Source organism: Rattus norvegicus, chromosome 7 (assembly GCF_036323735.1).
Source record: "Rattus norvegicus strain BN/NHsdMcwi chromosome 7, GRCr8, whole genome shotgun sequence".
Lineage (NCBI taxonomy): Eukaryota > Metazoa > Chordata > Mammalia > Rodentia > Muridae > Rattus > Rattus norvegicus.
This window is the reverse complement of record NC_086025.1, coordinates 20217902-20234577: the sequence shown is the minus strand read 5'-3', so window position 1 is coordinate 20234577 and position 16676 is coordinate 20217902.

Here is a 16676-nt window from a genome sequence, read left to right as displayed (position 1 = left end):
TTAAAAGGTGTAACATTGGTAACAGAAAGTTGGCTTAAAACTGTAATTTGGATATGAGCCAACCTAGGGAAACAGGTCCAAATTGAGGTAATATTTTTATGGAATTCTTATTCTAAAAACCAGGCTTCTAAAAGATTTTAGGGCAATGTCTCTTTGTTGAGGTATTGGAGACCGCACCATCGTGCGTTCATACGTAGGAATTGGCAGTCATAGCCAAAGGTGTGGTTTGCCCTAAAGTTACTGTATTTTGATGCTAATTCCACTGCCCCAAGAACAGCTGCCTAGTCACATACTCAGAATTCAGGTGACTTTCCAAAGTTGTGGTTGTGCTCAGGTGTTACAAAGAGATCTTAAAGATTGTGATTAAAGATTGTCAGTGTTACATTGACTAACTCAAACTTATTTATAATTAAGAAAAAAAATCAAACAGGTAGAGATTGTTACAGGATTTAAAAAGGATTGATGAGGTTTTAGAACTTGTGAGAGCATTACAGCTTGTTTGCTTATCCAACTGCCATTTCAAGATAGATTTAGAGGATTATTTTTATACAATTTGTTTACGTCCTGGCGATTGTGAGTTTTCATTTCGTGAGCTTGCTTATAATTTTAGAGAGCCCATAAAGTGATATCATTAAAATTTTTACTAAAGAATGGCTAATAGCCTTATATTATGTAATTTTGTCACTTCTTCAATGTAAGAAGTTAGAACGTTAAATCTTTAAGTGTATATAGAAATTTTTACTACAAACTTTTGCTCTCTAAATGAGCTTTAATATTTGGGGAGTAGCTGTTAGACTACTCCAGAAAAGAGTATTTAAAACTAATTTTAAGCTACTAAGGATATGTTAGTTGGCTAAGTACCTCACCTTACTAGAGGACTTAGGTCTTTGTTTGTTATCCTCATTGGAGATAAAGCTTCAGTTGTGTTAATACAGAATTGTAGGCTAGAGTCATGGAAGTATTTTAAAAAGCCAAACAACAGTTAATTGGTTATTACAAAATACTGATATTTGGCCTATTACATATACAAATTTTTCAGGCAAAATTGATAATTTTACTCTTTACATGTTTTTGTATTTCCTGTATATTTGTGCATACAACCCATAGGAAATGCGCTTACTGTATTTATAGGTGGTTCATCTAATGAAAAGGCTACATGTATGATTGGATCACTTGTTTATTCTCTTGAGTTTCGCCCGCTTCAACACAGATTATTAAATTACATTACGTGCTGTAGCCACTGTTTTTAAATGTTAAAAATCAAGCTTTCAATTCATACGCTGATAGCCAATGTGTGGCTTGTGGTTTTACAATTGATTAAAAAGTTTTCGTTCTTTTGTTTTTTTTTTTTTTTTTTTTAGATACTACTAGCCCTCAAATTTTACAATTACTTAATGCTATATTAGAGGCAGGTTTTCTACTTAAAATCAAAGTGATTTCAGTGTGAATTGTCTGACAACTCACTGTCCTTTCAGTGCTCTGGCTCAGACAACTAAACAAAACCATAGACCCAGCTCTTTGAAAATGGTAATGGAGTTGATAACACACCCTCTTGAAAAGAGGAAGACTCCATTTGCTTACTTTCAACTCCCAGCCTCACCCTACCGGCTCAGGGATTTCTAGTGCGACTAAATCTGGACAATATTTATAGGATTTGCATCTCTAATTAATGCTTATGTTTAGGTAAATAAAGCTGGTGAGGGGCTGGAGAGATGGCTCAGTGGTTAAGAGCACTAAGTACTGTTCCTTTATAGGCCATTTAAGAACTCAAACTGGATTGCCTAGACCCCTTAACAAGGGAGGACAATGATACCAGACAGATTATAGGCCTTACATAGGAACAGTTAGTCAAAAAATCTCATTCTTTATATATCCAAAACAGTAATGCTGGAGACAATAATTTGGTATAAAAGTAAATTTATAAATACAAGTGCTCAGTGTCCTCAATTTAATCCTTAAGGACTTATCTTAATAAATAATATTTTAACAATATTTCAATAAATAAAAAAGGGGAGTTATCCCTGTATGCTAAAATATGCTCCTTTTATTTCAATTTTAAAATTTGGATGCCAAGGAACACTCTGAGTTTATGGCACCCTACAGCTAGGCATACTTCTGCCTAGGTGAAATAGAAAGATCCACATATTGGCATGATCCTGTTCAGATATTTTATATGGGGAAGAGGGAATCTTTGTGTTTTTTCTACAGGATGCTACAGGAGTGTGCCAGCTGCCCGAGTGGCTGGTGAGACTTGCTGATCCTGGGAGCATGAAGATTCAGCTCTCCTGGTTCGGGTCCCTGGAGTCATTCCTGTGTCCTTGGAGGAATATGGAGGATTCCCACTCATCTTTTGTCATCACAGAAATTCTGGCGTTGCTGCAGTCATTGTGTCCCGTCCCACCACGGCCTGCGCTCCGACCCTCTGTGCACTGTTGCTTGGTGGAAGCTGCTGTGGACTGGGGAACTCTGCCCTGGTTTTGCAGATCTCAGACATGGTTCCATTGCCTGCTGGTTGTTCCAGAGAAGAATGACCGATCCTGAACTGTCCTGGGAAAGACCTTGGCATTTTCGCTGCTATTGTAGCAGCCATTACTGCTGCAGCCATTGTGTCTGCAGTGTCTGGAGCTACCCTCCCCCAATCTATTGTTAGGCAAGCACAGTGGGTGAACTTTCTGGAGTAGTTGCTAACAATTGGGAATTCTAAATTTTATTACAGGAGAGGCTTGACTAGGTCCTTGGTGGTATGGCCATAACAGCTGAGGAGAACCAGATGAGGTGCCTACAACTTATCGGGAGAGGCTCAATTTCCACAATCTCTTATATTAATGCCATCTGGCTCCTGCTCCTTCGCCCCTGGGCTCAAGTAAGAGGAATGAGAAGATGATCCAATGTAGCTTTCCTCAGTGACGGGCAACTTCCTCTGACCCTTGACCAATCTAGACATGGAGCCTTGAGGGCGACAAGGTGGTCCTATGATGGATAAGGCTGGGGTTTGAGAGGTCGATCCTAAGACAGAGGTGGCTACACCCCGTTTAAACGTGCGGGCCGGTCAAATGCTCCTCTGCCCAGTTTCTCCCCCAATAACACACACGTATAGCCCAGAACGGTGTGTTACAGCATAAGTTCATTCCTAGCCATTGGGGTGCAGTCCTAACTGCAAGAGTGGCTTGCCATGGCCGAGCTGGGCACTCTGTGAGGCATGTCTGATCTCTCTCAGACCACTACTTCCACCTAATGGTCTTTTATAAAAGAAAAATGGGGGAGATGCACGGAGCCATATTGGATTTGGGCCTAGCCGCTTTTTGACTGCATGGTTCAAAGTGACTCTGGGCTGTTTGGCCACAGAGACTCACCCCGAAGATGACTGCCATAAATCTTAAGATTGTTGGATAAAGCCTCTCCCATGAATTTACGGCACAGGAGTATAACATTCAAGGGATGCCTCAGCTCGAGCAGATACCAGTTATCTCCTCAGTCAACACCCAGTGTCTCCACCACCTGACCTCATCGCCTGACTTCTTTGCCTCCAGCTATCACTGCCTATACCCTCATCTCCCCCTCCTTCATATTTCACAAAGGTCACTCCCCCTACCTGAAAGCCTTAAAAGCTGCAATGTTCATCCCAATAAACGAGACCTTGACAACAGAACTTTTGCTTGGTCTCCTTCTTCTCTTCACCCCCATTTTGGCCCACAGGTAGAAAGCCTCTTCGGGACCCTGAATAACTGGGTCCCCGCTGGCGGGGACAAGGTCAGTTGGACTTAAGAGTATCTGGGGAAGATGCTGAAGTCTCAAGGGACAGTAGGGACCGTGACTGGAAGAGCCTGGGTCCTCTGAGTCACCATAGAGAGGTACCAAGTAAGGTTTCCATTAAGATGAGATGACATTTTTGTGTTGATACCTTTAGATTTGGGGATTTCTCGTTACCACTGTGTGGCATAAGCTATGCTGACTAACATTTATTCACTTGTCAATGCCCAGGGCCAAAAGTCCCTCCCTCTGTGAATCTATCTCTGACTTGTCTAGACAGAGTCACTGTCACGTCCTAGGCCATCATCCTTTGGCTCTTTTCAACAGTAGTTTGCTTTTGTCTTTCTTCTCCCATTAGCCTTAGAGTTCTTCATTGCAGAAATCATATCTTATTCCCTTGCCCTGTTCCTATCATTATGTGAAAAGGTATTGAATTAATCAATGAATTTACAAATAACATTTATCTTATCTATAACTAAGGGTTTGGGTAGGATATATGGGGTGAGGTCCTGGAGGAGGTTAATGAGTCTAGATGCCAAGTGAAGGCCAGAAGCAGCACACACAGCTAGGAAGATCCACGACCCTTGATAGCGTTGGAGAATCTTCATGCCAGACTTCGGTTTGATTAGGAGAGAAAACTTGCCGATGTGAACTTAACCTTGCCATGTTGGAAGAAGAGTTTTGAGGCACTGGTAATATTTTACTTGAATAAATTTAAATTAACAACAATCCTTTCTGGCCCTATTTGGTAATGAACAGTGCTCAAGTTTGGATCTTAAGTATCTCCCAAAGGTCATGGAGTGAATAATTCCCCTCTCTTGCATTTGCCATTGGTGGGTTGTGTAAACGTTCACAGGCATGGCCCACAAGAGATCTCTAGGCCACTGTGATTATGTCTTTGCAGGGACTGAGGGACCCGAGACTCCTCTCTCTTATTTCTGGAAGATAAGGGGATTCAATGACCTGCAATGGAGCTCGTTCTCATGTATTATTCCACCACACACTCCAAAGAAATTGGTCGGTCAGGCATGGTAGGTATACTCCTTGTAATTAAAGCATCTGAGTGGATGAGGCAAGTGGATCACAGTTCTTAAGCCAGGCAGACTATATAACAAAGCTTTGGGGCTGGAGAGATGGCTCAGCGGTTAAGAGCACTGACTGCTCTTCCAGAGGTCCTGAGTTCAAATCTCAGCAACCACATGGTGGCTCACAACCATCTGTAATGAGATCTGATGCCCTCTTCTGGTGCATCTGAAGACAGCTACAGGGTACTTACATATAATAAATAAATAAATCTTAAAAAACTAAAGTAAAACAAAAACAAAGACAAAGCTTTGGCTTTAAATAAATAAATACGTATTTTTATAGAGGAAATGTCTGGGGCCAACCAATTATGGGCTAAAGTCCCTAAAACCATTGAGTCAAAATAAACCATTTTTCTTCATATATTGATTACCTCATCTGACTATGTAAGCTAGGTATAAATTCTTCACTTCTTCAAGGGAATTCAGTAAATCTGGGCACAAAGTAGTTTGAGTCCTTAGTTGGATGGCCTGGTGAATCCCTTTATCAACCTTTATGTCTTAAATACATTTCAAACTATTTCTGTCAGTATCTCTAATCTGTGAGGATGCTGTTGAAACAGGCTATGTTACACAGATTTGTTTTTGCTATTTTAACTTCTGTTTGATGATACAAGGAAATTTGGGATTGGAGAATTTACTGCTACCTACCCCAGGGAAGTAAAGCTGTGATTGGAACCTAAGACTCTAACTCATCAAATTAGACTCTTCTTTATTATTGTGATGTCTTGGACTAGCAGACATTCAGTGTATATTCGTTACATGACAATATGAGTAGGTGTCTAAAATTGTCCTTTGCTACTCTAGAATCTGACATCATATAAATATATATGCATATACTTAGATAGATAGATAGATGATAGATAGAAAGAAAGAAAGATAGAGAGATAGAGAGATAGATTGATTGATTTGGACTATGACTTGGTAAATCTATGTTGGTCAGAAATTTCCCCCTGTGAATAACAGAAACTTTCCTTTCACCACATACACATGCACACCAGGTAATGTATGCATGTGCATGTGGAAGCCAGAGGATGACACAGAAATGTCACTGCTTAGGATTTATCTTCCTTTCTTTTTGAGATAGAGTCTCTCATCTGCCTATAAGGTACCCAGTAGACAGGTGATTGGCCGGTAAGCCCTGGAGCCTCTGCCTGTCCCCACCTCCAAGTGTTGGGATTGCAATCTTGTATCACCACACACAGTTGAGGTGTTGCAGGTTCTGGTGTTGAAGTCAGATCCTTGTGCTTTTGAAGCAAACACTACCAACTGGGCCATCTTCCTAGCCCTTGGCCTATTTTAAAAATTTACAAACCAAAAAGCCTGAGATGAGAAGAAACATGGAGATTTTGGCCAAACATTATTAAAATTGATAGGTGGGTCCTCGAACCTCTGTCAGAAGAGATGTCAAATGCGGCCAGAAAGAAAAAAGTATGAACATGATTTATTTCATCTGAGATCACATGATCCTTACTGACGTAGTCATCATGACCAAGAGAAACTGGTCTGCCTACTAAGACCTCCTGTGTGGCCATGGTGACCCCCGAGGCTGACTTAGGGACCATCTCTAGTAGCTTTCACTGAAGGAGTGGCTTCTCAGAGGAAGGGGCAGTTATTGTTGGTGGTGGAGAAAACGAAGTGACCCTAAAATCCTCACTTGACACCTCCCACAGGACCCAGAATCCTATGCCCAAGTGTCTCCACTCTCAGGCCTCCATTTCTGATAGCTCATTCCTACCCCAAGGGTGAAGATACGTGGTTAACCCTTCATTGGATTAAAGCTTAACATGGTGTCCATTAATCCAGACTTAAGAACATATCCCAGACCTGGTCCAAAGAGTTAAAGGTTGGGCGGAGAGTCCTGAAGGCAATAGCTGGGTTAGAAAACATCACAAAGGAAAGAGAAGAGCTTTTTAGAGAGAAGATGGGAAGATGCGTGACTGTGATCTTGCTTTTATTCTTATAATTCACCAGGTAGGAGTCAGCAGTCAGCTGATGAGGTGGGGAATGCAGGGAGGAAGGGAGGGAGAGGAGGAGGGAGGAAGGGTGGGAAGGAGAGAAGGAGAGAAGGAGGGAGGGAGAGAAGGAGGGAGGAAGGGAGGGAGGGAGGGAGGGAAAGAGGGAGGGGGGAATGAGAGGTGGCTGCTGCATTTGTATCTGTGCAAATCTGCCAGGTACACCTTCCCTCCCTCTGTGACATCACCTCACATTCATCAAAGCTTAGTCCCCATCCTAAAGAAGTTCAAGGATTTTTGAAGATTTGGTTCAAAGTATGTGCTTTTTATGTGATATGTGTTGTCTTTAAACAACCCAGATATTGAAACCTTAATTTTGCCCCCAGAAGACATTTCACAATGTTTAGGAGTTCTGGTTGTCTCAGTGGAAGGAAATGATGCTGTTCCTATGTAGGGGCCAAAGATGGACGGATGCTTAGTGTTCCACAGGGCACAAGAGACAATGCTCAAAACAGGGTTTAAGGTTCAATCTTGACACCTGTACCTCCCACCCCAGAGACCCTACATGCAGTGATGGAGTGTGGAGAAACTGAGTTCTTGCTATTTTGATCTATCCTGCCATAGCTCTGAAGGGCTTTTCTAAATCCAGAACTCCCCTTAGGGCCATCTGTCCTTGAGTCAGTCTGTCTATGCCTAGGTCATTCCTTCCCCTTCCCTCTCACATATGTTGGTCTTTAAGGAGCAGTGCTGTTTGCAAAACTCCATCTCACTATTGCCTCCTGAGAAGCCCACTGCTGCTTCCCTCCTATGAAGCTAAGATTCTACACCTGCCTCTCCCCAGCATTAAATCTCATGAACACCCCCACCCCCCCGACAGAGTCCACTTCAAGCACACCAGCCTTTCTTTGATGCCTCCGGATCTCCTCACATGCTGCTTCCTTTGTCTTTGAAGCCTTTTTCTCCTATCCTTTTGGGTCAGGTAAAGTGGCATGAATTTAAAGACGTTCTCCATCCCTCAACAAGTCAAAACAACTTCCCTTTGGCATGGTTCCTCCCAGCATCCTTTGCTTCTCCTTTCTGATGCTTATACTGGTGAGGATGTTTTGGCCACAGTGAACAGCATGCCTGACAGAAAGGTAATCATAAGGGTTATGATTCTCACGGAATAAGAGTCTTGAAGGCAATCTTGAGGTTGATAACATGTATGGCGTGTAGCTCAGCCATGCAGTGGCTGATGAGAGGGTGTGTCCGTGTCCATTCTTGAAGATTCTTTCCATGTACAAGATGCTCAGGCACCATTAGTTGTGGTCTCGTCACCTCCCTTTGCTCAGTTCATCCTGAGAAGGACAGCGTATCTGTTTGGGAAGTTTGTGAGACTACTCTGGAGACCGAGTAATCACGCGCTCACTTTTTGATGCTATTACTAGTACTAACATTGCCCAAAGTGAAGCTTGGGTCCACCCCTGAGGCTATCGGCTCACACTGAGCATTTACCCATGGCAACAGCTTGCTCTCCTTCACCTGTCTTCGTTATCTGTCTTCTCAGTGGTTTAAGACACAGAGAAAGCTGAGCATGGTGCCAGACACCTTTAACCTCAGCACTCATAGGTGGGCAGATCTCTGTGAGTTTGAGGCCAGCCTAGTATACATAATTCCTATACATTCAGAGCTACATGGTAAGACCCTGTCCAAACAAACAAACAAACAAACGAAGGAACAAACCAAACAAAACCAGAGGGAAGTAAGGAATTTATTACTAAGATTCTAACAGACACCAGCTCAGATACACATAGGTCAACACCAATGTTTCAACAATGCGTTCCCTTATTGTCATAGATGGCTGTCATAACAGCCGGGATCGTATTGTCACATGACCACATTAAAGCACTAAGGACAGAGCAACCGGACTTCTTTCTCTAAAGCAGCTTTCTAGTTTAATTTCCAGAAGTCCCCTGGCAGGCCCTTGTAGTCTATTGGCTAGACTGGGTCACATGACCAGACCGCTGCTTGATAAGGAGGAAACCAAAGGATCAAAACAGTTCAAGTATTTTATGGAAATCACTAGGAAGTGGGTGTCTGGACTCTGAGTTATACCAGGATTCTGAGAGTAAGGAGTGGGCGGGGAGAGTGATGAGCTATTGCGCTTTTCCCATGTGTGCTTGCGTACCACAGGATTGATGCTTCATTAACGATCTGATTGTCTTTCCCCACGGCAGCCCCAAGAGACAGGATGCCTTTCAGTGCTATGGCCTTGTGCCTTCTTCGTAGGAGGGGCTCAATAATTATTCATGAGAACACGGGAGTAATTACATGCACAGAATCGCTGGGCACCTTAGTAAATGCCAGGAGAAATGTCAGGCACTTCCTGTTTCCAATGAGTTTATGGTTAAGACGAGGCAACACTAATGCATTTAAATCGTTGTCTGTCAATACACGTCAAAGCATCTCTTCCTTTCTCCAAACATCTCTCTGGCGTTTGCAATGTCCAGAGAATGAGAGATATGAGGGTGTATCAGCTGACAGCAAACAAGACCCGGCTCCTGTCTGCCATGGTGAAAGGCTTTTGAAGAGTGGCGAGTTGGTGAAGCAACAGGATAAAAATAGCCCAAGGGCCCGAAGGAGCACAGAAGGGAAGGTTTTGTTCCTCTACAATACCTTCCAAACCACAGGGTCCAGCCCAGGATTGACACCTCCTAAACACTCATTAAAAATGGTGGCTGAGTGGGAAAGGATGCGCCTAGTCCTGCAGTGACTTGATGTACCAGGGTGGGTTGATACAGGGGTGGGACGTGGGGGGGAGGGACCTGCCCCCTTCTTAGAGAAAAAGGGCGGACTTAGAGGGAAAAGGGGGGCTGGGAGAAGTGGAAGGGGGCTGCCATTAGGATGTAAAGTGAATAAATAATTAAGGGGGGAAATGGCGGCTGACAATAATCAACTCTGAGTACTTCCCAGGTGATGGAACCGCTGTATTACCCCTCCACCCCACCCTTCTCAAGGATTAGAGGACATAATGGAAGAGGGCATGGAAAGACTTCTAAGAGCCAGAGGGGAGGGAAGACTACTGTCTCTGAATGTGGTATGGCCGTTACATAGATGATGTACCTGTGGCTACCCACACAAAACTTCCTTGAAATCAAGAGAATGACGAATTCCAGCACCGTGCAGGGGAGGGACTCCCAGTGGCCCACCCACCCCTAGCTGAGGAGATAAAGACAGGGGATGGCGGCAGAAGGAGGAAGAGTCTTTTTTAATTTGGAGAGGGGGAATTTGCAATCAGTAGTCTGCTCAGGTCCCACTAGATGACCCTATACACATACACATGTAGGTAGCACTAATTGTTCTTAATGGGCTGTTTGAAAAAAAAGACAAAGTTGGGAGGGAGGTGGGGGGAGCTGAAGGGAGGGAATTGGGGATGAATCCAATTAAGATACATTGTATATGTTTGTGAAATTTTTGAAACAAATACTGGCTACTGTTTTGAACAGTCCTGGTTGGCTCTTCTTTGTAATTCAGGAAACCAAGCCTTTGGAGAAGCAAAAAGGCCTCCCACAGGCAGACCCGCTAGGCGCTAGAGATGCTGGCTGCTCTGGCTGCTCCTCCTCACTGTGCTTCTGCCGGTGACTTCCAGACATCAGATGCTTACTGCTGGGGCTTGTTCTGTGTCTGTTGTCCTCCCATGACCCACAAACATCTAAATCCATCTTCTCACCTGGCGTGTGGGCACCATCACCCATTCCCCTTCGGCCACGGAAGCCTGCAGCCCCAGTGTAACAGAATGAAAACAGCCAGTGTGGTTATTTCACTCCTCTCACTTAAGGACGGCACCTCTTTTGTATTTAAGCACTAATTATAATTAGTCATTTCCTAGAAAGTGTGCAAACATCACAGCACAGCTGGGAACCTGCATAATTTAAACATTATTTCTAATTCGACTTCACAATCTGAGATTGCGTGGGTTTTACAAAAGAGCCCTCAGTGCCTGGAAGGAGAGGTGGGGGAGGTCCTCTGTCTTAAGAAAACCTCTCCCCTGGTGTAATATACAGGGCTTTGCACTTAAAAGATTTCACATAAAATGGTAACAAATGTCCTCTGCATATTTAAATAGTATTTTTGTATTAAAAAGCCTTGGCTTGAAAATTCCCAGCTTCTACTTTGGTACAGTTTATTAGATGTAAATGACTATTTGCTGATTTAATATTTCTTTTAAATCAGCGCAATTATGACAACCATACTCTGATTTCCACTGAAATGTGAGAAATTTAATGTCAAATTCTATCAGAGGTTCCCTCATGCCCTAAGATCTGAGGATCTGGGATGCTTACGTAAGGTGGTCACTGTCTTCACTCCCTAAGTTGGAGGTGGTCCTTATGTTCATAACTCTCTATCCTGGGGGCATTCATAGAATTCAGGATTGTTTCCAGAAAAATGCAGGCTCTCCCTGCCTCAGACAATGCAATCATCCTCCTTTCTTAAGGATCCTGTGAGATGTGTGTATGTCATGTTTGTGTGTGGTAGTGGTAATTGTGTGTGAGTGTGTGTGTGTGTTTGTGTGTGGTATATGTGGTGTGTGTGTATGTGTGGTATTTTGGGGTGTGTGTGGTGTAGTGTATGTGTTGTGTATGGTATTTGTGGTGCGTACATGTGTGGGGGATGGTTATGTGGTACTGTATACGTATACATAGTGAGTGTACAATGCATGGTGTGTGCTGTGTGTGTGGTATGTGCTATGTGTGAGCATGTGTGGAGTATATATGTATTTGGTGTGTGTGATATGTGTGTGTTTTATGTAGTGTGTATATATGAGCATGTGGGGGGTGTGTGTGTGTGTGTGTGTGTGTGTGATGTTTATGTAGGGTCTGTACACGCCTGTGTTTGTGCCTTCTCTGTCAGGTGGGATTCTCCCTTTCCCTGGCTGAGACTTGAATAAAAGCTGGGACCATCTCCAGGATGCTAGATGTTTCCGTTTGTGCCTGTGGAGGTTGCACACAAGCCCTACCCAGTTTCCCTGCTGGAGGAAAGTGAAGAGCGCACGCCATCAATCTCTTCATGTATTACCCTGCTCCATTAGTCCATCCTCACCCACTAGTGATTGCTTCTCAGCCCAGAGAGGTTAATTGACTTAGCATATCCTATGCATTCATTCAAATGACACTAATTTACAGCTGTGATGTGCAGTGCAATCTGCTCGCTGCCTAATGGCGGTGCAGCCATGTGATACACTGCAGCGTGGCTCGAAAATGTTCAGTCGTATTTGTGTCTTCACCCTGCATGTGTGATTTTCCAGTTGCTCCTCTGAGGAGCAGAACATGCCTTATCATCCCATAGAGATTGGGCTCGGCCTTGTGGCCTGGCCTACTTTAGCTGATAGACTCTGGGCAGAGGGAGACTGTGCCAGTTCCAAGACTTCAAGAGTCTTCATTTCTGCTGCTTCTTGTGCCTTTGCCTTTGCCATGAGAACTTCATGCCAGCAGGTCTCTGAGGAGTAAGAAAAACTGCGGGCTTGGCGTTAGAGTCAGTAGAGTTAAATTAGCAACAATGTTCACATTAGGTTGGTTCTCAGCTATGCTGTGTGGCTTGGACAGCTAACCAAGTCTATTGTGAGGGACTGGGTTGGAACTGAGCGAGTGATTCAGGGGGAAAATAACACAGAGGTTTCCAACCTGGAATTACTGTCCTCCAAACTCCCTCCGGTATCCGTATGGACCTTGTAAAATATCTGATTTATTTGTGGAAATACACAGATAGGCTTTTATGATGTGCATGGTCTATAGTAAGGCTTTAGCAACTCTCGAAGCATGAAACTCAACACCACGTTAAGCCAGGGATGGGGAAAGTAACATGTACCCACAGTACAAAATAAACAACAGCTTAAAGAGACACAGTCCTGGTCCAAGAGTGTCCTGGGGAGCCCTGATGGACAAGTCTGGTCTGCATTGCAGTGGCCAGCTCTCATCTTTTTCTCTCTTACAGCAAGCAGTGGTAGCCTCTTTAGAGAAGTTTAAAGATTCAAGGATTGAAAACCTTTATAGGCAAAGTCCTGTGGGACTATGCCAACAAGAATTCTCCACACAGAAAATAGGGGTGGGCATATCACATCCATTATTGATAGATGAACCAAGAAATGTAAAAAAAAAATGTGTTGTGTACCTAGAATTCAGGAACTAAGGGGTACTGAGGCAGGAGGATTTCAATTTCCAGGCTAGTCTAGGCTACAAAGTGAGACTTCATTTGGGGAGGGGGTGGGCTAAGAGATGGAGAACTTTGTAGAACAGTGGAGAAAGGTGGACTTCAGTGCTAGAGTAGGTTGGGGCCTAGAGCTCCGGTCGAGTAGGATGTGACATTAAGTTACATGGCTTCTTTGGACCCCTCTCACTCCATCTAAACATAGGAAGAGCCACCTAGAGGCTACTGGAGTTCGCCAAGGTGTAGCTCTCCTCTTCCTTCTGGACCCAACTGCCTGTATCTGCAGTTAGGTGTGGCCACACAACTGACTTGTCCTTTGAACTCAGCAGAAGTAATGTTTCTTTCAGTCCTGGTTGATAACTATCTTCCGTGGGTGATTTTGCTCTTTTTCCTCATTTGCCACCCGTGGACAAGAATCCTGGGATCCTGGAGGATCTTGGCAGATTCGAAGTCCCGACACGACTTCATGGAACAGAGCTCCCCTCTCCTCCCACATCACTTGGCCTTGTGACTTAAACAAGAAACAATCTTTTATTGGGTTAAGCCACTGGAAACTTCGGCTTGTCTTGTCCCGGGCCTTAACTTATCCTAATTGTCGAAATGATGCATATTTCAGGACTGCCGTGGCAATCCCACAAGCACACACAATCCTCTAATACAGGTGCTGAATACAGTCGTAGCTGAAGGTCACTAATGAGTCTGGTAAGAACGGTGCTGAAGAGGGCTGAAGAGGCAGGGTCAGTCAGTAAAGCATTTGCTGTGCAAGTACGAAGACCTGACTTTCTGTCCCCAGAATCCATTGAAAAAGCCCAGTACTCACTGGTAATCCCAGCAGCAGAGACAAGAGTGCAGGAGTATTCTTTGGTGGCTTGTTAGCTAGCCACGCCAGCAGAATGGATGGGCAAACACAAATGCAGTGGCAGTAGAGAATGAGCTGAAGTTTCAGTGGTAGCAGCTGGGTCTTTCCTTCTCTACCCTCAGTTCCTTGAGCCAAGGCATTGATGCCTGCCAAGACCACATGGGAATTGGGAGGATGGGACTCTAGTCTGGAATTTGTAGTGTGAGAGTTCCCCGATAGCTGCCAGGAGACCAACAGAATGGTCATTTGGTGCAGGAGGCCATGGGAAAAAATGAGAGCCTCCTCAGAAACGGATGCCCATGGAAGACCACACATACAACATACAGGCCAGCTCCCACTTCCAGAACACCCTCTTGTGTTTCTTGCTAATGACATTCCTATGTTGAAAACAAGGCTTCTTAGCATAGCAAAGCCACAGGTACCTTGCAAATCAACCCAAAGTCCAGCATTAGGTGTTCTGTGGGACTCTTTGGTTTTCTGGAGCCAACCACATTTATCTGGGCCTATTGTAACCAGGAAGTCAGTTGGAGTCACGTTTCCATACAGAGCATAGCAACCTTCTCTGCCCCGGCTTTTGTCTATTGGGAACACCGGTGTTAAAGATTGACCTGGTTACCAGATATGTATGGGAATGGGATTACTGGAGAGAGAAGAAACATGGCGGAGGCCGATACTCCTAAGCTGTGAGTTGAGAACCAGGGAGAAGTGGGGCCAGGGAAGGAAGAGTAAGGGCCCAACACAGTTGTATTCTGGGGATGCGGTGGAGACTTGGGGCTTTGAGGGAGAAGAGAGGGAGCCCAGAAAGAGTTCTCCCACCTCAGGAAAAAAGAGGAGAGATCACCCCTACCTGACATGAATCAATCTGATTCACTTGGGCCCACCTGGATCAGCACGGATAGCCCAGGGACCCTGACAATTAGGACACTCCGTGGGCAATGCTTCTTTGTACCGATAATGTTGGCCCTCTAGCCTTTGGGTGACACTAACTAGACACTTTCTTAGCTTCTGGCTTTCCTTGTCAGTCACCCGAAAATGATTTACAATCAAAACATTTATGTTTCAGGTAAAAGGCTGCCCTTCTTTGTGTCCAGCTTCCTAGCAGGAATCTGATGCCAGTGCAAGGCCCTAAGCCCATCCTTTTAACTTGTTCCCCAAGGCACACTGTCGGGAGATGGTTTAATTTCCTTTGCTGCTATGCTGTGTTCTCCATACATGCAAAGGTTGAAGATTATCAACACACATTGCAGGGGACGTTTAACATTGACAACATGTTCTCTGGTTTGCTACTTCTAACGACCCCTGCTGGGAAGATGTGATTCTTAAATTCTTTCTATGAATAAAGGAGCTGGAGTTCAGAGAGGAAATGGCTTTTGAGTATTGACATAGTGGCAGCCAGGGAGGTGCCTCAACTGGTAAAAAAAAAAAAAAAAAAAGGGTTTGCTGCCTAAATACAAAAACCTGAGTTTTCTCCACGACACAATTATAAAAGGCTGGGCACAGCAGTGAGCAGCTGTCACCCTAGGGCTGCAGAAACAGATGGATCCGTGGTGCTAGGCGGTCTGACGGTCTAGCTAAGTCGAGAGCCACAGACGAGTGAGCTTACCTCACAAATCACAGGTGGAGAAGTGACTAAGGAAGCCACCTGACTACACAGAGACCCGTGGCTTCTATACCCATGCACACTATGTGCACGTGCACACATGGGTACACGGATATACACACACACCACAAAGTATTGACACAGATAATAAACACACACACACACACACATACCACGCACGAAACAGGCTGGCTAGTTTAATGCCTACCTCACCCAAGCTAAAGTCATCTGAAAGGTGGGAACCTCAATTAAGAAACTGTCTTCATAAGATTGGGCTGTAGGCAAGCCTGTAGGACATTTTTGTAATTAGAGATGTCCGGGGTGGGGCACCCGGGGCTGGTGGCCCTGGGGTTCTCTAAGAAAGCATGCTAAGCAAGCCTTGGGGACCAAGCCAGTAAGCAGCACCCTCCATGGCCTCTTCTTGAGCTTCTACCTCCAGGTTCCTGCCCTGCTGAGCTCCTGCCTGCAGTGCTTTTGATGATGAATTGTGAGTGAAATGAACCCTTTCCTCCCCAGCTTGTTTTTGGTAATGGTGTTTCATCACAGCAAGAGTGACCCTAACTAAGAGAGAAAGTGTTAACATAGATGAGAGATAGCAGATCTGTCTTCAAGGCTCTAGGGGGGTCCGGCACTCATTCGGAAGGAACTACATCCACAGTGCAGTCTGAGCTCTTTAACTTTGTGGTTAGAAGAGTTTAGATTTAAACAGCTTGACACTGTGATATGAATCAGTTACCTACACTGGTACAGTAAGGCTGTGTAATAACCAGCCACGAAACCTCAATGACACATCGCCGTAAATGTTTAGCTCACCAGTCTGCCTGGTTCAGCCATTCTGGGCTGAGCTGGGCTCACTCACACGGTTGTGGTGAGCTGGACTTCAGCCGGTAGGCTCCGTTCATCTTTCCAGGCCCACTCCCAGATGACATCCCTGGCCATCGGCTGAGCCACGATGACCTTGGATGCGATGACTTGTTTTTCATTCTGGCCTTTCTTGTAGCAGGGCAGGTGAGGTCTGTGAGGCGGTGTGAAACCAGCAGGAAAGAGCGAGTGCTTCATCAAGTCTGTGCTTGCCCGGAGACACGGAGCCCAGATTCCAGGAGGACATTAGTGCTTATGAAAGCTACTGTGGCAAAGGGCGTGGATGTACATTTGGGAGAAGACTAAGATCTAGGATGGCAGTTGCTCTGATTCTAAGAAGCCAACCGAAGGGAAACTGTCCCATTTTTACCAATTTCCTGCTGCAT